The following is a 6,141-nucleotide window of genomic DNA, read 5'->3' as shown; positions in this document are numbered from 1 at the left end:
AGCCTGTGTCGGGTCTCACCAATATATTTTTTATTGGTTCTTTGACCTAGCAAAAGATGCATGACGCTATGCTTGCTTGTATTTTTATATAAACCGCTTGCTGTATCTAAATGTAGTTGTTCAGCAAAGCATTTCCAGTACTTGTGCAACTGTTCCTCTATTTTTCTAGACTACCTTAGTGCTTCTGTAGAATGTTTCACGTCACCTGAATCTGGCTATTTTATAGGGGATTAGTTATCACTGGAATGTTATCTATTTAATCAGAGCTACATTTTCTGAAAAGGATGACCACCATTTCTTTTGCTCTCTGCTCTTCTTTCTTTCTACACTTTTAACATTTAATAAAATGGCTATAAACAATAAGTTGTATGCTTCATCCTTGACTTTCAAACCTCTGGAATGCAAAACTGCCTGGATTCAACAGTGGACAGTGCAAAGGTGTTAGACACAGTAGTCTGCCAGTCTGCATTAGGCCTCATCAACGCAGAGGCAGCAGCACTGATACAGTAGATGATCCCAACAGACTTGCAGGTGAAGTGTTGCCTCACCTGAGAGGACTGTTTGGGGCTCTGAATGGTGGTGAGAGAGGAGGTGTAGGGGCACATGCCATTATCCAATGACAGGGATAAGAGCCAGGATGGAGGTCAGTGGGGAGGGACGAGTGGATGAAGAAATCATGTAGAGAACAATCCCTGAGGATCGTGGGTGGGGGGGGCATATGCTATCGGTAGGATCCTAATAAAGATGGTGGAAGTTCCAGAGAAGGAGGCTTGTAGGATGATGGTTAAGTACCTGCCCTGCTACAATAACAGGAAGATGGGCTGAGGGCAAGTGTGTTGGAAATTGAGGAGATATGGGTGAAGAGGTGGAAGGGAACCCTCTTTTTGAAAAAAAAAACCTCAGATGTCCTAGAATGGAAATCCCAATCCTAAGGACAGATGTGGTAGAGATGGAGGAACTGAGAGACAGGAATAGCATTTTATAAGTGGAAGGCTAGGAAGAGGTATACTGTAGTGGGTTGTAAAAGATAGTCCATCTCTGCAGATTGAAAAAGGGACGAGTGGATTAACTAAGTTTAAGAGCAGGTTGGAAATTGGAGACAAAAGTTGATGAGCTCGTAATGAGTGCAGGAAGTGGCCCCACGCAGCAGAGAAGGGGTCGGTGAGCGTTCCCAGTGTAGGGAATGCTAGTGTCCATGGCTACACCTTGTGTTTTGAAAAAGTGCGAGGAACCAAGAAGGAAATTCCAGAATCACAGTGTGGTGACAAGGCAGGAGGAGGCTGTTTGGAGTTTAATGTGCAAACCAACTCTTTCAGCCAATTTAATTCCTCACGCAGCGAAAACTCTTTCTTTTCAGTTACCTGTCCACCTCCCTTTTGAAGCCACTCTCGCCAGGTCTTGCATTCAGACACGACTCTCTCTGGGAACCCATTCATCCCTCTGTCACTTCTTGGCTTTTATGCCAGTTACCTTCATGTTATTTCCCAAGGTCATAACCTTGAACCTCAGTCGCTCAGCATCCTTCACGAACTCAATCACCTTCCTCGGATCCCTCCCAGCCTCCCGTTCCAGGAAGCGCAGCCTCAGGCGCTCCAATCAGAAACATCAGCTGTGATGACTGAGTTTGACTGACGGTGGAATGACCCAATCGGCATCTCCCTGCGGCCAGCCTTTCGGTGCTGAGTGGGGAGCCTCTCCTCTGTCTCCGGCACCCAGATACTGTAGTAAGAGTCTGAGCATATCAACTCTGCAGATTCGATTTATACTCTGTGAAAATACTAGAATATAAAAACAAGATTGTGATGTTGAGACTTTATAAAGCACTGGTGAGGCCTCACAAGGAGTGTTATGAGCAGTTTTGGGCTCCTTACCTTAGAAAGGATGTGCTGAAACTGAACGGGATTCAAAGGAGGTTCACGAAAATGATTCCAGGATTGAAGGGCTTTCGTATGAAGAGTGTTTGATGGCTCTGGGTCTGTATTCACTAAAATTCAGAAGAAAGGGGGGTGACCTCATTGCAACTTACTGAATGGTGAAAAGCCTGGATATAGTGGATGTGGAGAGGATACTTCTTATATTGGGAGAGTCTAAGACCAGAGGAGACAGCCTCAGAATAGAGGGGTATTCTTTTAGAATGGAGGTGAACAGGAATTCCTTTAGCCAGAGAGTGCTGAATCTGTGGAATTCTTTGCCACGGGCAGCTGTGGAGGCCAAGTCTCTATGTATTTTACAGCAGAGGTTGATAGATTCTTGATTGGTCAGGTAACGAAGGGATATGGGGAGAAGGCAGAAGATTGGGACTGAGAGGAAAATTGGATCAGCCATGATGAAATGGTGGAGCAGACTCGATGGGCCGAATGGCCTAATTCTGCTCTTACACCTTATGATTTTATTCAAAAAGTGGAGGAAACAGAAGCGGTAGCAGATGCCATCTCTCTCTGGCCCTACATTCCTCCTTAGAACACCTGGAGAATAAAGATGCATACGTAAGGCTCCTTTTCATTGACTACAGCTCTGCCTTTAATACCATCATTCCAAATAAACTGATTCCTAAACTCCAGAACCTGGGCCTTAGCACTCAGATCTGCAGCTGGATCTTCAACTTCCTCACAGACAGGAGCCAGGCTGTAAAAATAAGGGACAAGCTCTCCTCTGCAATCACTCTGAGCACCGGTGCCCCACAAGGCTGTGTATTCAGCCCCCTGCTGTACTCACTGTACACCCATGAATGTGTAGCCAAGTTTCCATCGAACTCAATATATGTTTGCTGATGACACAACAATTGTAGGCCATACCTTGGGTAATGATGAGTTTGAGTACAGAGAGGAAATTAAGAACCTGGTGGCATGGTGTGAAGACAATAACCTATCCCTCAACGTCAGCAAGACGAAGGAATTGGTTGTTGACTTCAGAAGGAGTAGCGGACCGCACAACCCAACTTACATCGGTGGTGTGCAAGTGGAACAGGTCAAAAGCTTTAAGTTCCTCAGGGTCAATATCACAAATGACCTGACTTGGTCCAGCCAAGCAGAGTTCACTGCCAAGAAGGCCCACCAGCGCCTTTACTTCCTGAGAAAACTAAAGAAATTTGGCCTGTCCCCTAAAACCCTCACTAATTTTTATAGGTGTACCGTAGAAAGCATTCTTCTAGGGTGCATCACAACCTGGTATGGAAGTTGTCTTGTCCAAGACCAAAAGAAGCTGCAGAAGATCGTGAACACAGCACATCACACAAACCAATCTTCCGATCTTGGACTCACTTTACACCGCACGCTGTCAGAGCAGTGCTGCCAGGATAATCAAGGACACGACCCACCCAGCCAACACACTTTTCGTCCCTTTTCCCTCCGGGAGAAGGCTCAGGAACTTGAACATTCATACGGCCAGATTTGGGAACAGCTTCTTCCAACTGTGATAAGACTGCTGAATGGATCCTGACCCAGATCTGGGCCGTACCCTCCAAATATCCGGACCTGCCTCTCGGTTTTTTTGCACTACCTTACTTTCCATTTTTCTATTTTCTATTTATGAGTTATAATTTACATTTTTAATGTTTACTAATTTTTACTATTTTAAATATTGTTAATATTAAATATTTGTAATCCAGGGAGCAGGAAGCGCAGAATCAAATATCGCTGTGATGATTGTACATTCTAGTATCAATTGTTTGGCGACAATTAAGTATAAAGTATAACTTCTCTCAATAAAAGCAGGATAATTCCACTAGAAAATAAAGTTTGAAGGTTGTTATTTCTAATGGATTGTGGATGGTTAGTTACTGACGGTAATGGTTCAGCTAGACCAGGGGTTCCTGACCGGGGTTTCACGGACCCCTTGTTTAATGGTAAGGGTCCATGGCATACAAAAAGTTGGGAATGCCTGGTGTCGACCATGGTGAATGTCTCACTACCTCACAGGTGGTGTGTCATATCATGTTTTCTGTTCAAGACTGAAGTCGATGTGTTTCTGGATATTGAAGGAATTAAAGGATATCGAGAGGGAGGCAAGATAAACGTCAGAATATGACTGGATCGGTCCTGATGAAAAATCAAAGCTGATATATTCAATTTGTTTTTCTTTCTCCAGAGGCCTGACTCCAGTACCTCCTGTTTTTGATCAAGTGGTATTGGGAGAGAGCAGAATTGGTTCTTGAGGTCCTCTGACTGTACATATATTCTACTATTCTAGTATTTTCACAGAGTATAAATCGAATCTGCAGATTTGATATGCTCAGACTCTTACTATCTGGGTCCCAGAGACAGATGGAAAGTGGCCAGTGAGTGAGTGGGCCGGTGAAGGAGTGGAGCTTTGAGGCTTTGATGAGAAGAGGCGGAGGACAAGCTTGCTCGCAGTTAGTCTTTACAATGCCTCCTGAGACGGTGATGTGCCTCTCATGTGAGATGTGGCAGTCGTGGGGGAACGCCCCTCTCCCGCAGAGTCACATCTGCCAGAAGTGCATATGGCTGGGCAATCTGGAAGACCATGTAAGGAATCTGGAGCAGCAGCTGGATGACCTTTGACTCATAAGGGAGAATGAAGCAGTCATAGATGAGAGCTACAGGGAGGTAATCACACCTAGGCTGTCGGAAGCAGGTCGTTGGGTGACAGTCAGAGGGGGGAAAGCGAAAGTGAGCAGACAGGTAGTGCAGAGCACCCCTGTAGCCATTCCCCTGAATAATAAGTTTACTGTCCTAGATACTGTTGGAGGGGACGACCGGCCAGGCGTGAGCCATGGTGGCAGGGCCTCCGGCACTGAGTCTGACCTGGTGGTGCAGAAGCGTGGGACAGAGAAGAGGAGAGCTGTTGTCATTGGAGACTCTATAGTCAGGGGAGCAGACAGGAGACCTTGTGGACGTGAGAAGGACACCCGCATAGTTTGTTGCCTCCCGGGTGCCAGGGTCCGGGATGTCTCTGACCGGGTGCACGACATCCTGGTACGAGAGGGAAAGCAACCAGAATTCGTGATACATGTTGGGACCAACAACATAGGCAGGAAGAGGGATGAGGTCCTGAAGTGTGAGTTTCGGGAAGTAGGCAGAAGGCTGAAGAACAGGACCTCAAGGGTGGCGTTGTCAGGATTGCTGCCAGTGCTACGTGACAGTGATGGTAAGAATTGGAGGAGATGGCAGTTGAATGCTCGGCTGAGGAGTTGGTGCAGGGAGCAGGGTTTTAGATTTTTGGATCATTGAGATCTCTTCTGGGGAAGGTAGGACCCGTACAGATTGGATGGGTTGCACAGAACTCGAGGGGGAGCAATATCCTTGCAGGTAGGTTTGCTAGCATGGTTCTGGAGGGTTCAAACTAATTTGCAAGGGGGATGGGACCCGGAGCAATAGAGCAGTGAAAGAAGTGCATGGCGTAAAGCCAGATCTAACATATAGAGAGGCTTTGAGGAAAGAGAAGCAGAATAAACAGTGTAAAGGTAGTAAGGTAGAAGGGCTAAAGTGTGTGTACCTCAATGCAAGAAGCATCAGGATGAACTGTGATGAACTGAGAGCTTGGATACATACATGGAATTATGATGTAGTGGCCATTACAGAGACTTGGCTGGCACCAGGGCAGGAATGGATTCTCAATATTCCTGGATTTCAGTGCTTTAAAAGGGATGGGGGGGGGAAGGGGAGGAGGGGTGGCATTACTGGTCAGGGATACTATTACAGCTACAGAAAGGGTGGGTAATATAGCAGGATCCTCTTTTGAGTCAGTATGGGTGGAAGTCAGGAATAGGAAGGGAGCAGTTACTCTGCTGGGGGTATTCTATAGGCCCCCTGGTAGCAGCAGAGATACAGAGGAGCAGATTGGGAGGCAGATTTTGGAAAGGTGCAAAAATAACAGGGTTGCTATCATGGGTGACTTTAACTTCCCTAATACTGATTCGCACCAGATTAGTTCCAAGGGTTTAGATGGGGCAGAGTTTGTTAAGTGTGTCCAGGACAGATTCCTGTCACAGTATGTGGACAGGTCGACTAGGGGGAATGCCATACTAGATCTAGTACTAGGTAACGAACCGGGTTAGCTCAGAGATCTCTCAGTGGGTGAGCATCTGCGGAACAGTGACCACCGCTCCCTGGCCTTTAATGTTATCATGGAAAAGAATAGAATCAGAGAGGACAGGAAAATTTTTAATTGGGGAAGGGCAAA

The sequence above is a fragment of the Mobula birostris genome, unplaced genomic scaffold, assembly GCF_030028105.1.
Source record: "Mobula birostris isolate sMobBir1 unplaced genomic scaffold, sMobBir1.hap1 scaffold_588, whole genome shotgun sequence".
NCBI lineage: Eukaryota > Metazoa > Chordata > Chondrichthyes > Myliobatiformes > Myliobatidae > Mobula > Mobula birostris.
This window is presented reverse-complemented; position numbering follows the sequence as displayed.